Source organism: Sciurus vulgaris, assembly GCF_902686455.1.
Source record: "Sciurus vulgaris genome assembly, contig: HiC_scaffold_238_arrow_ctg1, whole genome shotgun sequence".
NCBI classification, from domain to species: Eukaryota; Metazoa; Chordata; class Mammalia; order Rodentia; family Sciuridae; genus Sciurus; species Sciurus vulgaris.
Window position 1 is genome coordinate 1,399,069 of NW_027632819.1, and position 18,898 is coordinate 1,417,966.

The following is an 18,898-nucleotide window of genomic DNA, read 5'->3' on the forward strand; positions in this document are numbered from 1 at the left end:
TAGAGATAATGTTTGCTCATAGATTTGAGACTCATAGATGCAAAGGTAAGCATGACCAACTGAGATAATAGAGGCTAATAAATTCACTTAGACTTTTCAGGAAAATAACCTGAGGCTATGCAGGTCATACAGACTGTATATACCACAGAGGCTACCTAGGTCATAGAGGCTATGTAAGTCATAGAGACTACACTGAGGGTAGCAGCAAAACAGTTTATTTAGCTACTGTTTTTTATTGCTTTTTCTACTTAGTTATACATGATAGAAAAATACATTTTGATTTATTTTTCACAAATGGAGTACTTTTCATTTTTCTGGTTGTGCATGATGTAGTTACTCTTTCTATAAAGGCCACATAGGTCACTTAGGCTACTCAGGCTTTAAAGTCTATGAAAATCAAGAGCTATGCCAGACATAGTTGAATGTAGAAGACTATGCATGTCAGAGATATACTCAGAGGTTAGAGACTATGCAATCATAGAGGATTTGTAAGACAAACTTTTATTCAGAACATACAGCCTACTGAGGCAGTAAAGTCTAAAGATGTGTCATAGAGACACCAGAGGTCATACAGTCTGCACAGTTCATACAGGTTTTTGATTATATAGAATGTGTGCAATACAGAGACTAGACTAGTCAAGCCTTAGAAACTATGTAGATCTTAAAGGTTACTTAGAGTACAGAAGTTATGAAGGTAATAGATCTGAAAAATAGAGTTAAAACTATTAATACAGTGAGGTCATAGTGGATGTATAGATAAAGTCTATAGTTATCATTTAGACTTTTCAGGCCATAAAGACTCTATAATTGTTATAGTCCATGCAGGCCATTGAGTTGTATATGTCATGGTGGTTACACTGTTCATAGGAACTGCTCAACTTATTGAGGGGATTTGGATCAAAGAAATGCTGGCATTATGGGTTACTCAAGTCATATATACTATCCAGACTGTATGAAATACTGAAGCCATGGAGGCTTTGTTCATTATAAAAGTGACACAGGTCATAAAGGCTAAGGCCACTGAGGCTAGAGGATCAACTAGGGAGCAGACTTCTTTACCCTGGTCTGGACAGGCATGTGGATGTTTATGGAGAAGAGATGTCTCTCCTGCCTGAGGCCATTTTATTTTCACACTGCCCCAGCTCTGGAGGATGGGACTGGGGTCCCAGCTCATCCTGACCACCACATGTGTGGCCACAAGGTGTGATCAGATGATAAACAATTCTGGAGTTCAGCTGGATTCCACAGACTGTGAGAGGACCTGAGCCATGGACTCAGGACCAAGGACTCAGGTCCTTAGGGGATGCCACTCTGCCTGATCTCTTCCACCTCAGGAGCCCAGAGGAAAGAGGCAGCTTGCCTGCTTCTGATCATGGTGACTGTCAGTGAACACTCCCAGCCTCTCCATGGACCCCTGCCCCAGTTGGGAACTCGGAATAAATTGCAAAACACAGCTCTTTTCTGTGTGACCTTGGGCAACTCTATATTTCTGGTTTCTGCCAAGACTTTCAAGGCTGATCGGGGTCTCAGCTGCCTTGTGCTTGGTGTCAGAGGGTTGGGAGGAAGTGCCCACCTGGACTGCTAAAGTGTCTTTTTTCTTTGTCTTCAGGGTCCTTCCCTGATGTCACAATGTCTAGCTAGGAGTACTTGGACCTGTGTGCAGTCACCTCACAAAACCCCATGGATTTAGACCCTACCCTAGGCCATGCAGCTGGCAGAGTTCAGTGGGCTGGTGCAACCCAGGTCCTCAACTCCCACAATACATGTGGCAGAGCTCTTTCCCCTGACCAGTGAGTGGACATAGATAAATGCTGAAACACATGACCTCTGCAATGGAAGAGAAAACATGGTTAGGGGCAGCCTCAGCTGGGGTGCTGAGAATAAGTGTCCCTTTAAGGTTTTCATTTTCAACCATCCCTGTGTGGCCTGATGAGTTTATGGTTCTGTCAATCAAATAAATATTCCAGTTGCAGAGTGTGGGATTTTGGTCTTTCTTTTCAACTACCAGGATTCCCCATTGGAGTAAGAGTCCCATTTCATGGGAAAGTAAACTGAGGACTTGGGGGAATGTGACTAGTCAGGTCCCACCCAGGGTGAGTTCTGCCCTCCACTCAGTGGAGTGAATCCTCCAGTCTCTGAGAAGATAGACTTCCTCAGTGTTGTGTGCTTCATCACCTTCCTGGAACCCAACTGCAATACAAACACTGGTGAACTAAGCAACAATCAAGCCTGACACATGCTTATTGGTGAATATTTTGGAAGCAGCTTAGGTGCAACCCACTTGATGAAGCCTTGACATTGATCAGTAACCAGTCTCAGTGGTGACAGGATGGGCAGAGCAGCTCCCAGAACCACCCCAACTCCTTGAGTCCTCCCAGTATCCCAGGAGAAGGGCTGTTTCCATTGCCTTCCCTGACAGGGAGCTCCAGTCACCTTGTTATGTTCATGTGCCAGTGCAAAAGGCCGGGGTCAGACAGAAGGAGTAGTATACTCCTGTAAAGGATCAGGACAAGAGAGTGTCTCAACACACTGACCAGTCCACAAGTTCTGCTTGTTTTCTGTTGTGACTAAACTTCACCCCAGGTCACCTACACATTATAGCAGAAAGCTTACAATTGTGCAAACAGAAAAATGCCCCAAAGACATCCTGGTTCTATTCCTGGGGACCTGTAGTACATCATCTGGCCCCTCAAGGGAACTTTGCAGATGGAATGAAGCTAAGAATCTGAATGTGGGGGAGTGATCCAGGAGGCCCAGGGGACCTGATGTCACCCAGCTTCTTAGCAGATGGAAGCAAGAGGCCAGGGGTCAGAGACAGACCAGATAGCTGCTCTCCTTGCTCCAAAATGGTGCTTTACACACTTGTGTCTTCAGGACTGTTAGGACAGGAAGCCCACACCAGCCAGACATGCCTGGGTGTCCCTCTCCCTTCATCGGCTTGGTCCCAAAATTCCTCCCACCCACAGTCACATCTCCAATTTCTGCTGCTGGATTTACTCAGAGCAGCTCTGGTGTGGCAGGGCTCCTCCTGCTTTGGTGGAGCATCTTGGTGCCCCATCCCCTTATACATTGCACATGCAGTCCCTGGGACATGCTGGAACAGAGCCTCCTGGTGGCCCACTCAGGGCACAGGGTCCACCACTTGTTCTATGTGCTTGAAGTCCTGGTTCCTTGGTTATATTGAGGAGATAAAAATCCAGATCCATCAGGTCTGGTTCTAACTATCTCTGCCACTTACTCCCTGGGTAAACTTGGGTTGCTTATTAAACTTCCCTGGGCCTCAATGGCCTTGTGTGTAATGGGGTGCCATGAAATAGCCTAATTCCTAGGGCTTGAGGGAGTAAGTCTGATGCACACAAACCCTCTTAAACTGTCTCTGTCCCCTGGTGCATCCTACACAGTGTCTACAGTTCCAGAAGCACATCATGACCATTCCCCAATTTCTGAAGGTCACAATCTCGGTATGGGTGTTAGGGTCTTTCTCAACCCTCTGCTATCCATGCTGCATAGGCCATTTGCTCTGTGACCCTGGCACTTGGTTGACGGCACTGTGATGACCACAGGCTCTGGGCTGGTCTCATCAGTCTCCAGAACTTGTACAGTCCTCTCCTGGGAGGGGTGCCTGCAGCATGCTGCACCACAGCTAACAAATCTGTGTGTCCAGCCATATCCAAGGGTCCAAGGAGCAATCTGCACATGGAACCTTGGTCACTGAGTCACTCCCTATGCCAAGAAGGCATGGCCTTTCCAAAGTTCTAGGACAGGACTCAAGGTCAGTAGCCTCTGGGACCTTCCCTTTACCTCTAGCTCGTGTCCATTCCTACACACCACTGCTGAATACGGACCCAGAGTACTTTGAACCCTGGAAATGTCAGAGGAGACTCAGCATACCCAAGATGACCAGGGTACCTTGATAGTGGGATTGTCCACATTGCTGGGGATGGGCCATCTCCCTGGGGATGAGGCATGAGGCTTCAGAAGCAGCCTAGACACCACAGGCCCTGAAGTTTCCACTGCACACCTACATCACAGACCCCCCAAGATGGCAGAGCCCTCAGGCCTCACACAGGCCCTGTGCCCACACTCCTCATACAGCCCCAACTGCAGGAGGAGAAGGACAGTCCAAAATCCAGAAACACAGACTGTGGTTCACTGAGGGTCCCATCCTAGACAATCACCTGCTTCTGTGTGCTTGAAGACTTTGCTGTGTCACCTGGGAACTCCAGGTGACACAACATCTAGAAGGCTAGGCAGCATGGAGAAGCAGGTGTCCTGCAGGGAGTGTGGATGACTCAAGCCATGGATAAGGGTTTTATTCCCAATCACAGAGGGCTACCTGTGGAGGCACTCCTTCTCTTCCCATCCCTGACTCAGTTTCTCCTCCCTCACCACCTCTCCCTCCCTCTCTCTTTCCAGGCTCCACTCCAGGTGGCTTCTGCATCCCACCAGAGAGACCCCAACTCCTAGGTCTCTGTGCAAGCTTCCAACCCCTCAGAAACCTGAGCCCCACTTCCCTCATTTCTGGACATTTCTCTGAATTCTCTGGTATTGCCATGTTTCCTTCTTCTCCCTACTGACAAGAAAAAGTAACAAGAATGGGAAACACAGAAAAACCCTCAATTAAGGGCACCCTGAACCTTCACCAGGATTGGAACATTCTCCTGAAGTCCTCCTGCCTACCCTGCCCAGTAAACCCTTTTTAGGATATAGCATCAGCCCGTGTCTTCTCCATTCTGGAAACTTACATGTGTAGAATCAGGATGGATTACTGTTCTGAAATGGAGTGGTCTTGGTGACATGCAACTGAGTCAAGGGCCTATTCACACTCTGCACTGTGCTACTGTGTGAACTGCTCATGATGATTATATCAGACAGGCTCCTCCTCTCTCCTGTTGGACATATTGAGCATGACACAACTTAAAGAGTCTCCCAGGTCCTTTACTGACAACTGATTCTGTGGTTTGGACAGCAAGCACTGGGCACAGGAAGGCTGCTGTGGAGGGCAAAACCCAGCTTCCCAGTTTGTAACAAAATGCCAAAGGCCTGCGAATGGAAGGATTTGCTTTGGCTCTGAGTTTTAAAGACCTCAGTCCAGGGCTGCTTGTGGCATGGGGTGAGGAAGCATATCATGGAGGATTTTATGGCAGTGTAAACTCCCCATCTCATGTCTGGGATGTGAGAGAGAAACAGGAAAAACCTATGTCCCACAGTCCCCTTCAAGAACACACATCATGGCCCTGAACTTGCACCAGACCCCACCTTCTTCCTAATGCATCTTCAAAGGAGCATAATCTGGTAACTGGCCTTTAACAGGTGGCCTGTAGGCAGCGGGTGGGGAGGGATTGTGGGAAGAATGTGGGAGGTGGGTTCCACCCAGGAATCCTCAGGGTTACTCAGGTTACCCAGGGCTCCTAAGGTGAGCCCAGCAGGGTAACCAGGAGTCCAGCAGATTAGGTGAGCTCAGCAGGGTAACCAGCAATCCAGCACATGAATGGAGGATATGATGGGTGCGTTTGCACCAGGGGAATGGAGCCCAGAGTGGTGAGTGTGTTCTGGAAATCCTGTCAGGGGTCTCTGTGGACTCATTGGGGAGCAGAGCCCTTTTCTTACCTTGGCCAGAAATGTGACTCAGAGTCCGTTCCTTTGAAACCTCAGTTTCCCCTCTTATACAACAAGTCCACGGAGGGAGGTTGAGGACACAATGCAGAGCCTTTCTTTGTCCCTCACTCTCAGGGGATGCTGTGAATCTTCCATGTTCAGGTGGGTTTGCGCTCATGAGGTTTCAGCGGGGGTCCTGGGGAACATCCCCTTAGAGACTTTGTTTTGGGGGAGCAAATTTTTTTCTGGCATGTTCTTGTGCATGCAGTTTAGGCAGTGTGACCTGGAGGTCCTGAGAGGGTAAAGGTGTGGTGGGACTGTTACTGGCTGGAGCCTCTTCCAAATTACAGAGTCCACCTCACTCCCTCAGGGGCATGGGCTACTTAGTGCCTGGGCAATGAGAGAAGCATAGATGCAGAGGTGGCCTTGACCCTTTCCAGGGATAACCTTGGGGAACTCACAGCATTTGTAAATAGGACAATGAGTGACACCTGCCTCTGAAGTTGATGAGGCCAAGAAACAGCTTCATGATTCTCCAAAATGCAGATAATCAATGGATGGGGTAGGGACCTAGGGTTTTGACAGTGTTATCGTAAAGAGGTATGTGAAAACATATTCTCTTGTTTTTAAAGTAAGAACTATAATGGAGTAGGCTCTGTTCTAGAGAGAATATATGAAAACATATTCTCTTGTTTTTAATGTAAGGACTATAATGGAGCAGGCTCTGCTCTAGAGAGTCAGGACAGAGATGAAAACAAATCAGACAGGAATCCTCTTCTCCCTTCTAGTAGGGGCTGCTGTTTCATTGGTTCGGTGCAAGAATTCAGGCACTGACCCCATTATGTATTTGGTCTAATGTTACCATCCATAGCAGTGCTTCACCTGCTTAATTATTCTGAAACACACCCCTTATCATGTCACTTAGCTTCCCTCATTTCTTTCCTACATTTGAGATAAAGGTCTACTTCAGGAACTGTCCCTTGCCCACTTCTCTACCTACATCTCCCCTTCTCACCAGAACCTTTCACGTAAGCCTATCTCACCCCTACCTGTACATACTCTCTGCTTGATGTGGAATTTTTCCCTTGTTAAGAGTGCTGAACTCCTTAGACACTATATGGTGCCAGAACTGTACTTAAGACTTTCTAGAGTCCAGTGAGTATCTGCCTACCTATCCTCTAGCTTGGTTACAGAAAATTTCATGAAGTTCTTCATTATGTCTTTGACAAGCCTGATTTCCCCCATAAAACTCTTATTAAATCTTAATAAATTTTATGCATGAAATTAATTCTCCAGCTATGAAAAGGAGTACTGACCTCTTCCTACAGCTGTTGTTCTGTGATTCTTCAGGAATCTTTGCTAATTTTGGAGGCATTTTATGTTCTTTGCTAGGCTCTGATTATCATAAGCCAATAAATATGATTATTGTAAGTCAATAAATCTATGTATATTAGAGAGGCCAAGTGTTATTGCACTTGTAGTTAATCAACAGGCGTCTATAGACCTTAGTGAAGAATGAGTTCTTTTAAGCAGAAGTAGCTACTGAGTCCCTGTAATGTGAGGAGGATTTGTGGTCCTTTAGCAGAACTTGCCACCATGAGTGTGTGTATCAATAGTATATATGTATATATTATATAATATTATGGCATGACTATGTAACAGGGGATCAAACATGGTTCAAACTAATTTATTCATTTATTTAAGATTATTTATTTTTATACATAAAATTTTGGGAATATATATATACACACATATATTTACAATTTTGTCTCTAAAATGAGCAGAAATTGGTGATGAATCAGGGAAGGGGTAAAGGCCAAAAGACCCGTGACATTTCCTGAATTTTTATCTTGAGCAACCCAGGTAGTTTATTGATACCCAGTACTAGATGGGGCAGAAAGACCACATGAGGCAGGGAAGAAAAGGTTGGCTTTGAGGAGGGTATTTCCATTGGCTCTTGTGATTCCTACTAGATATCCACATGGACATGTCTGAAGGTGAGAGGAGAGGGCTAAAAGGAAGATTCTTTGGGAGGCGGAGGGTTGTGGAAAATACTTCCTGCAATGAGACTGAGTGTGAACTGGGGTGGTGTGAAGATGGAGAAACCCAGGGAGCCTTGCTCTAAGCTGTGGACATGCACATATTTAGTGATGGAGAATAGCAGAAGTCTATGAAGGAGATAGAGGGTGGGGGCATCCAGTTAGGAAGATGGAAAACCAGGAATGGGAATGACATGGATTTCTGGGAAGAGCTTATTTTGAAAAGAAGTCAGGGCCTCTTGTCTTGAAAACCTCTCAGAATTAAACTAGAGGGTGACTAAGAAGGAACCATTAGATTTGTTACCAGAGAGGTTTCTGATGTTCTTCGTGGCACCACTGTCCTCAGGTGGTGGAAGCTAAAGCCAACTGAATGACTTATGCAAGAATAGAAGGTGGCATAGTGAAGGCAATGGCTGGATATTATTTTTCTGATTGCAGACAAGATGAAGCGAGACCCAAGCAGTCGTTAACTTTTGTGGCCACTCTTATGTGGGGAGGGTTTCATTCCAGAAAAGTATTTTTGTCTTGTTTGTGACTACAGAAATATCTATCCTCTAGCTATACATTAGAGTTTACATTTTAAAAAATATGTAAGTGCAATAGTGATTACTGGGGACTTGGAAGCATGCTTGGAAAGGCAGGGCATGGGGTAAAAGTGGATGAGGGTAGTTATATATGATCACTGCATAACATGCATTGGGAAATAGGCCCAATCACATTACATGTGCACTGAAAATGTGTTAGTTAAAAAAAATAAAATTAACCATTCTCTTTTATCATTGAGGAGGGAGGCCCTCAACACTTGGGGAGGAAGTTTATATCCTTAAATTTCATTTTCTGCTTGTGTTAATTGTTATTATCAATCACCTGTGAAGAGAACCATATCCCAGTCTTTTCTTATTTTTCATGATACTCATGATAGTGGAAATACTGGCCACATATTTTTTAGAATGTACCTTACATGGTGTTTTGTGGTGTGTGTGTGTGTGTGTGTGTGTGTGTGTGTGCATGTCTTTTCACACTGTTGTGTTGAAACAGTTTTGGAAGGAATAGGACAGAGATAATGTGCCTTCATGTCAGAGCCTGTTGGTTTCCTTGATGGTCCCTGAAGTCCTTGAGGTGCTAATCTGCATCCATGGTCAGAGTAGTTTTTGTCAGGTTCTTCCTTTGGGAATTTCCTTCTTTAACCACTTTCCTTCACTATCCATTGCCATGAAGTCACCAAATCTTCCCACCCTGAAAAGGAGAAGTGTAGTAGTCTCCACCTGCAGGAGGGGATGCTGTCTATCTGCAGTGTTTTGAACTCTTTGGTAAGAAAGTTTTGTCTGTTCCCTTTACTTATTATCTGTGTAGTCATTTATTCATGTCACTAAACATGTATTCAATTGTTTCTTTCAGTTATATTTCACTGTTAAAATTATTTACTGCTCATATTCTTCCAGCTTTGACTCTTTGAAGATCTTTTATCTCACTTCCTATGTCATTTGTCAGGCATCCACATTTGGGGAATTATTTGATACTCTCCTCCTCCTCTTTCTCCTCCTTTTCTGCTCTTCCCCTTCTCCCTACTTCTGTGTTGAGGCTAATTTTGTATTTACCTGACCAGATCCTAGAATCCACCATTAGAAACAGACTACTTTACACTGGTATTTATTAGGGTCAGATGTGTAATGTACTAGGCAAAGTACAATATGAAAACTTGGAGTTCTTGTTCACAAAGCTGGTAAACTGTGCCATTAATATTATGGCACAGAAATTCATTTGTTTCTTCAGTGATCTCTTCTCATGTCATGTGCATTTTCTTTGTCTTCTAGTGTCTTTCTCATTACAGAAAAAACAGCATTTTCAATTATTAGCTAGACTTTTACCATTCATCTTTAATGATGCAGTGTCAATTCTAAATGCAAACTTACAGGCAAGTCATATTTTATAGCTTGCACGACCATGGTGAGATCATTTATATCAGAGCAGTGAAAATGTCACACACAACCAATGCAATTGTTTCCACTCAACCTCAATAACTCTTAACAGATTCTTCGATTGGCTTGTTAGTGAGTTAGAAACAATTGAAAGAAAATTTGCTGTAGATTGTTCAGATTTCCCTTTCCCTTCACCTCCTCAACTGGAGAGGTTGGCTAACACTCTTAAGTTCCATGAGTGACAAAGAAGAAGACAGGGGTCCTTGATCTTGGTGAAGAATACATTGCCTTCTTCTGCATTTGAACCTAGTTCTGGTTGGAACTTAAAGTGTGGCCTCCCTTGCCTTCAGTGCCCTCCCTCTTTGTACTTATTTGTAGATAGGACACAGTCATCTTGTACCCAACTCTCTCTCAGCTCTGATATTTTCTTGATCCACTGGACTTCTTGCTGATGAAAATTACAAGTCCTTAATGTGCACAAGGTGGCCAGATGCAGTATACATGCACTTACATGTATGTGCTGTGTTCACACATGTGTCCATTCTCTTCTTGGAATTCAGCTGGGAAACATATGTGCTAAGATACAATCAACAAAAATTCATAGTGGTAACAATAGTGTTTTCTAGAAAGGAGAGGTCCACTTTGAACAGAGATCTTGACTGTGTGTGGGAGCACCATGGGTCTAGTCCTTCTTTACCAGCCTTCTGTTTCCTCCTCCTTCTCCTCTTCTTTTTTCTCTCTTTCTGTCTTCATCATTTTCCCCTCCCTCCTTTCTTACATAATAGTAAGAACACTCAGTAGGCTATCTGTACTCTGAAAACATTTATAAGTGCACATTATAGTATTGTAAAGAGTAAGTGAGGAATTATTCTGCAAATATCTAGAAGTTATTCATCTTTTACTATTGAAATTTGATAGTGATCAAAGAGCAGTACCCACTTCACTGTATCCCATTCCTTTGCAACCAACATGCTACTGAGGCTGGCCTTAAACTTGTGATCATTCTACATCAACCTCCTGAAACACTGGTATTCCAGGCATGTGCCAGTGTGTCTGAATCCTTTACTGTTTTTATCAGGTTATTTATTTTTATAGAGTTCTAGGGATTATTTATATATTTTAGACATTATCATCTTCTCAGGTTATGTACAAGTAATTTTTCTCATTCCCCCAGCTGAATCTTCTCTGCTCGTGCTTCACTTTGCTGTGCAGAAGTTTTTGTTTTAATGAAATTTCAGTTATCTACTTGTGCTTCTGTGTCCTATCCTTTCAGCATAGTCATCAAAAACCATTTCCTAAAGCAATGTTATGAAGCTTCTCTCTTGTGGTTTTATTTTATAAAGTACTCCCAAACTTATTCTAATCTTTTTTTATTTTCTATTAAAACATAATAACTTCAGCTGCTTACAGGGTGCAGCATGATATTTTGATCCATGTAATGCTGTATAGTGATCAAATCTTAGTAAAGGTCATATTCATGGGGAGATACTGGTAAATGGGACTCCAGTATTTTCTTCTAGGAATTTTGTAGATTCAAGTCTCATGTTTATATTTTTAGTTGCTTTTAAAAAACTTTTTATTTGTTCTAATTAGTTGTAAATGACAGGAGGATGCAGTGAAACATTTTGATAGATCATACATAAATGGAGTGTAATTTCTTATTTTTTTTGATTATACATATTTTAGGATCATATTCATCATGCAAGCTGATGTTTTAGTAAAATGTGAGATAACGTTCTGATTTCTTTCTTCTGCCTAAGGATATCCAGTGTCCTCAGCACCATTTGTTAAAGAGACTATCATTTTCCCATTGTGTATTTTTGGCCTCCTTGTCAAAGATGTGCTGACAGCATTTGCATGGGCTTATTCTGGTTCTATTTTCTGTGCATTGGTCTGTATGTTGCCTATTATTACAAAACCAAAATGTTTTATTCCTGTCACTTTCTAATTTTTTTGGGGGGGACAATTCTGTCATTTTAAGAATTTGTTCTAGTTCTTTATACAGAAGAGTAGAATGCATTTTGACACATCATACATAACTGGAATATAATTATGCATTCTTCTGGTTATACATGAAGTAGAGTCCCACCAGTCATGCATATAAGATAATAATGTTTGATTCATTTCACTGTTCTTCCAACACTCATACCCCTTCCCTCCTTTCAGTCTACTCTGCCTAAACAAAAGGACCTCTATTTGTTCCTGGCCTCCCCCCTTATTGTGAATTGGCATCTGCACATCAGAGAAAACATTCAACCTTTGGTTCTTTGGGATTGGCTTATTTTGTTTAGCAGTTTCATCCATTTACTGGCACATACTATAATTCCCCTTCTCTTCTCTCTCAATTGTGTTGATCCTCCACAATATATTTAGACTTTTTAAAAAAATTAGTGTCTGGTGGATAGACTTGGTGTTGGGATTCCCTGTGTCATATTCATGTATGTACATAGAAAAGTTCAGTCTGATCCATTCTACTATTCTTACCTTCTCCTGTTTTTCCTTCCTCTTCCTTAAGCCACTTCATCTACTCCACTGATCCTTTCCTCATTTTTGATGAAATTATCTCTCTCCTTTTTTCTAGGATATACTCAAAAGGCATTAAAATTATTTAAATTTAAAATAATATCTATATGATTGTAAAGAAAATAATCATTCACAGGTAGTGAAATTGAGAGCATTTTAAAAAAATGATTTTTTTTCAGTTTTTGGTAGCACATACTACACATTTCATTTGAATTATTACTACTACTAATATTATGTTAGCTAGAATTTTTAGTATGGGCGTGTGTGTTTATGAATTACAATATGCCTGGTATCTCTTTACAGGCTCTTGATTTCTAGGATCCAGTGTTACCATTCATGATTTAGGTTGGAAATGTAGAACTTGTCAGAATCTATAATTCCATACTTCCTTTCTTATTATTTTATTTGTTATTTTTAGATATACAAGACAGTATAATGTATTTTGTCTTATTATACATACATGGAGTTTAACTTATTCTAATGAGAATCCTATTCTTGTCATTGTACATCATGTGGAGTTACCCTGGTCATGTATTTAAATACAAGGATAGGAATGTTAAGTCTGATTCTATAGTTCCTTTCTGTCACCTCATGCTTTAATTGAGTAGACTTTAGTGTTTTCAGAATTTATTCTTTAGTGGTTTTATTGAGATTGAATTCTCCCCAAAGTGTAAAATATGTGATGCAGTGACATTTACAATGTTGTGGTACAATTACCACATTTACCTTGTTTCAAACATTTTAATTACTGGAAGAAAACCATGTATCTGATAAGCACTCACTCCCAGACCCTTCAAGCCCTGAAAGCTATTTTTCTCCTTTCTGACTTTGATATTTTCAATTTGAGGATATTTCATATGAATGTAGTTATAGCATTGTGAATTTTCATGTGTCATTTTGTTTCCTTTTCTTCATATTTTTGAGATATATCCACATTGCAGCCTGTTTCAGTACTTCATTTTTTATGGCAGAGTAATATTCAATGCAAACATAAATATGAATGCTACATGTAGTTACATATTTATATGAATATATATATGTACATGTGCTTACTCAGACATGTATACATACACACATATACAGACATTGATTCATACGTTCTTCTCTTGGTGGGCGTTTAGATTTTCATCTATTTCCTAGTGTTGATGGTGCTGCCATTAGCATCTAAGTGTTTTAAGATCTGTTTTCAATTTCAATTTGGGGAATACAGCTAGGAATGTAATTGGTAGGTCATATGGTAATTCTAGGTTTAACTCTTTAGCAATCATCACATTATTTTCTATAACTATTATATTCTTTCCATAAGTGTGTGAGATTTCCAATTTCTTCACATGGTTACCAACACTTATTTTTTTTTTTAAATGCAGCCATTCTATTGCTCATAAAGTGCTATCTCATGGCATTTGGTGGGGTTTTGTTGTCATAATTTGGTATAAGGAAGCAAACCCCTAGGTAGTCCATCTCTGAAATAATCTCCTGTCTTTTTTACTTTTCTTAGAGACATAGTCTCACTAAGTTACACCGTGAGCCCTTGAACTTGCCATCCTTCTGCTTCAGTCTCTTGAGTAGCTTGGATATAAGCATGCGCCTATTATTAGATGAAAAAGAGAAAGGCATAAATGTGCCTCTAATAGCATTTCACTGAAAAGATTTTAAGAACTATGTTGGAGGAAGAAAGAAAATAGACACAGTATAAAGGTCTGAGATACAATGAAAATGGAAACTATAAGCATTTATAATATGAAAAGCCAGATATAATAAAAATTAATGTAAATATATTTAAAAAACAGTGCTGATACAGGAAAAAATTATCCACAAGCTATTTGCTGACTATTAAGTTTACTTTGTTTTAACAGATAATTTTAATCCTATCAATAAATATTTGAGGGAAATTTTATGAAATAAAGAAAATCATTTTAACAAAAATGACAAATCTGCTTTACATGAGTTTTATCAGAAGCTGAAATTTGTTTCTCCATTTGGTTTGCATAACTTTTATTGTTTGTGTATCAGCACTGGTCAGCACCAAAGGACTAATGGTGCCATAGCCATTGGCCACAAGCATTTGGAGACAGACCAGGATGGAATCATTGGTGCATGTCACACCTATGAATAGTGAAATGATGGAGTCTACACAGTAGAGGATCTCAAAGCAGCTGATGAGTAACAGAATGGTGTGAGTGGCCCTTTGTTCAGGGGAGCTTCTTGGAGAAAATCTGGAGCTATGAAGAGACATGGTTCATTGTTTATGTCTGTGCAAGAGAAATATCATGTATGCACTTGAAAGAACCATAAGACCCAGAAATAAGAGATCTCTGAATGCCATCAGGGCAACAAAGAGGTACCCATTTCTGTAGCTCATGAGCAGGAAGGAACAGTGGTCAGTGAGAAACAAAATACCAGGCTGGGTCTTATTGGGTGAGGCCACTGTGTAAAGAATCAGGTTGCTAGAGATGGACATGGTGAGGACCTATAAGAAAAAAAAAAAATAACCAAACAATGGTATTTGTGGATTTAAATTTGAAATTGGCCAACCAGGATCCACTGGGGCTAAGGGTGACAGCCTGATGTACACTCAGGACACAGGTGGTACAGATGGAGGGTCCCCTTATGACTTTGTACAGAAAGATAAGCACTTTGCATTTGAAGTTATGTGGAATGTCCTGTGCTTCCCAAACATCTGTAGATACCAGAAGTCCCATGGTGAGGAGCATTAGGATGTGTGTCAGAGCCAAGAGGGTGATGGGCTGGTCAGTGAGCCTAGACTTGTGGCCCCCAAAGACAGCAGCAATGTGCATACAAAGAAGAAAGCTGTTGGCTGAGATCCCAATGCCAGCTTGGGGATAGAAGGCATGTCTTATGGCAAAATAACTGAAATTTTGCTTTGTTTTCATGGGGAATCTGGGAAGAAAAGCAGGAGCATTTGATAGCAACAATCTTTTCATTGACATGCTTCCAGTAAATCTACCACCAGTTATAATCTCAAGAATTGTCGGGACTGGGAATGTGGCTCAGTGGTAGAGCACTCACCTAGGATGTGTGAGACACTGGGTTTAATTCTCAGCACCACATTAAAAACAAGAATAAATGTATTGTGTCCAACTAAAAAATAAATAAAAAAAAAGAATTATCATTTACCTAAATAACAAAAATCTTTATGACTAGAACAGGGTCTTATTCTTCATGTTAATTTCAATTCAATAGCTGTTAGGTAGTTCCATGGTAGAGTGCTGGCCTATCATGAATGAAACACTCATTCCATCCCAAACACTGAAAGAGAAAAAAAGTAAAAAACCAATAAATTTAAACTTAAACTCTTAAACTTCAGGCATTTTTCAGAGGGATAATTTTGTATATCTCCCATTATCTCTCATTTATCTCATGGAAGTGCTCAGATCTTACCCTTGTCTTTGTGCCTGTACACACCATGTTTGCCTTCATAGCATAAGTTATGTTATTTAATGGTCAGTTTTTGTTTGCTTTCAGTCTTTCTGCAGATTTCTTAAAGGGGATAATATTTAGAGTCCATATCTTTGACATACTGCTTATAAAATCCAGGCAAAAAGCACAGAAATTAATACAGAAACACAAGAAGTTCAGTCATGACAAGCTACAAAGTCCATCTTGGAGTCTATTAGTGAAAATCATCAGGATGAAGATTTTCAGTAAAAATCTGAATCCAAAGAGAGGGGGAGCTCACTTTTTTTTTTTTTTTTTTTTTTTTTTTTTGCTTTTGGATATTTACTATCCGAATTGTTTGTGTGTTTTGTGAGATAGGAGAACAGAAGACAGTCTTGCATTGTTAGAACATGAGAAAATAGGGGAGGCACTGTCAAACACCAGATTGAAATGACCTGGAAGCCAATGTGAAGCCTAGGGCTATTTTTGTAAAAAGCAGAAAAGTAGGACTTTAACTTAGAAGCTAACCAGTTCCTTGACCTCTCAGGAGATACAGAAGGGAATAGATTACACACACACTCATATTAAATGCAAAGAAAAAATCAAATTCAAAGTGAACTAAGCATTTTAAACCTGTAATCAATGCTTTCTCTTCAGGACCTGTCAAATTCAACCTATCACACTGCAACTAATATTTTGTTACCAAAGAGAAAAAAAGAACTGTCCTCCATGAACAAGATCAAAATTAACTGGAAGTCTTCTGCTTGTATGATACTGGAATGTTCCTTTTATAACATTCCTTCTATGACTCTTCTTACAGCATATTCACTCAGACCCTGAAACACTGAGGACTTTGTGTCTGTTTTATGAAATATGCCCAAGTTTCCAAATTTAACTTATCTTTCTACCGAAGCCTGTATTTAAATATTTGCAAATCAGGATGCAAAACATCTTCATTATTACCATCTAGTTAAAACTTTCTTCTTCTAAATCACACCAATTCCTGAACATTTTGCTTAATTTGCTTTAATGAACATGCAAATGTAATGTCTGTGTTGATTTAGTGACTGGATTGAAACCTGTACTCAGAAAATAGTTTTGTGAAGGGATTTTCCAATTCAGAACATCATTAGTCAAGATTTGGGTGGAAGAAATTGTCAAAAATTCTCCAGATGAGAAAATATTTCCCCTGAAAAGATGAAATACACTTTCTCTAGATTACTATAAACTGTTGTCATTTTCTCTAGATTACTGAAAGTTGCTTTTGATGGGGATGGGTACTGGATGTTAAACTCAGGGTCAGTGAACCACTGAACCACATCTCCAGCTCTATTTTTTGTATTTTTATTTAGAGACAGGGTCTCACTGTGTTGCTTTGTGCCTCAGTTTTGCTGAGGCTGACTCAGCTTCCTGGGCCTCTGGGATTACAGGCAAGCTTCCACTGCACCTGACTTAAACTCCTCTTCTTTAGTAGAAAAAGTTTACTGAAATTATAACAAAGTAATTTGTCAACATAGTTCTAGAAGCATTAGCATACTTAATGTGAGCAAAAAGTTTCTTATTATTGGTTATTTTTAGTTGTACATGACAGAAGAATCCATTTTGATATAATTATGTAAGCTTGGAATATATCATGTTCTAATTAGGACCCCATTCTTTTGGATGTTCTCAAAGGGGAGATTCACTGGGTTGTATTCATATCTGTGCATAGGAATGTTATATCAGGTTTATTGTACTACTGAAAATTCTTTTAAATTTGATGCACTTTCTCAATGATTTTGCAATAGCAAAGAATAACTCTAGAGCTCATAGAACAGCTGGAAGTAGAGAAGAATTGTAAAACAATTTTCAGGTATCAAGGAACAAAGTTCTGTAACAGAGGGAGATGTGAGCTATGTCTATTTTCATGAGCCTACAATTATCTATAATAATGCTCTTCCAGAGATTTTGATATATTGTATCATCATTCTCATTGACCTCTAAGAATTTTTTTCTCTTCCCTGATATTTTCTGTTATCCATACTTCACAAAATAGAATATTATTTAGTCTCCAGGTGTTGGAGTAATTTCTGCTTTTTATTTTGTCATTTATTACTAATTTCCTTCCATTATGATATGATAGAACACAAGGCAGCATCTCTATTTTTTTGCATTTATTAAAGGCTGCTTTGTGACATAATATATGGTCTGTTTTGGAAAAGGTTCCATGTGCTGCTGAGAAGAAACTGAATTGGTTCACTGATGGATGGAATATTCTGTATATGTTGTCTAATTTATTGATTGTGTTACAGTTCTATGGTTTCTTAGTTTAGTTTTTGTTTGGAAGATCTATCCAGTGGTGACAGTGGTGTGTTAAAGTATCCAGAATTATTGTGTTGTGATCTATTTGATTCCTGGAATTGAGAAGGATTTGTTTGATGTACAGGGATGCACCATTGTTTGGGGCATAAATATTTATGATCATTATGTCTTCCTGATTTATGGTTCCCTTAAGCAGTATGAAGTGTCCTTCTTTATCCCTTCTGACTACTTTGGCTTGAAGTCCACTTTATCTGAAATAAGGATTGAAACCCCTGCTTTTTACTGAGTTGGTGTGTGTAGTAGGATTTTTTCCATCCTTTCACCTTTAGTATGTGGGTATCTTTCTATAAGATGAGTCTTTTGCAGGCAGGATATTTTTGGTCTTTCTTTTTAGTCCAATCTGCGAGTCTATGTCTTTTGATTGATGCGTTTAGGCCATTAATGTTCATGGTTATTTTTGAGATATGGTTTGTATTCCCAGTCATTTGGGATCATTTTTGGTTTTCAATTTGACTTGATTTCTCTTTTGATTGGTTTTACCTTTCAGGTACTTCCTCCCTTTGCTGACCTACATTGTTGTTTTTCATTTCATCCTCATGGAATGTTTTCTAGAGAATATTCTGTGGTGCAGGCTTTCTTTTAGTAAACTATTTTAACTTTTTTTATCATTGAAGGATTTTATTTCATCTTCAAATCTGAAGGCTAGCTTTGCTGGGTATAGGATTCTTGGTTGGCAACCATGTTCCTTCAGTGCTTGAAATATGTTGTTCCAGGGACTTCTAGCTTTTGGAGTGTGGGCTGAGAAATCTGCTGATATCTGTATAGGTTTTCCACTATTTGTAATCTGATGCTTTTCTCTGACAGCCTTTAAGATTCTGTCTTTATTTTGTATATTAGTCATTATTATTATAATGTGCCCTGTTGTGGATCTGTTGTGATTTGTGCATTTTGTGTGCTGTATTACTCTTGTACTTGATTTTTCATTTTATTGCTCAGATTTGAGAAATTGTCTGATATTATTTCATAGAGTAGGTTGTTCATTCCTTTGGTTTGTAACTCTGTGCCTTCCTCAATCCTGATAATTCTCAAATTTAGTCTTTTCATGATGTCCCATGGTTC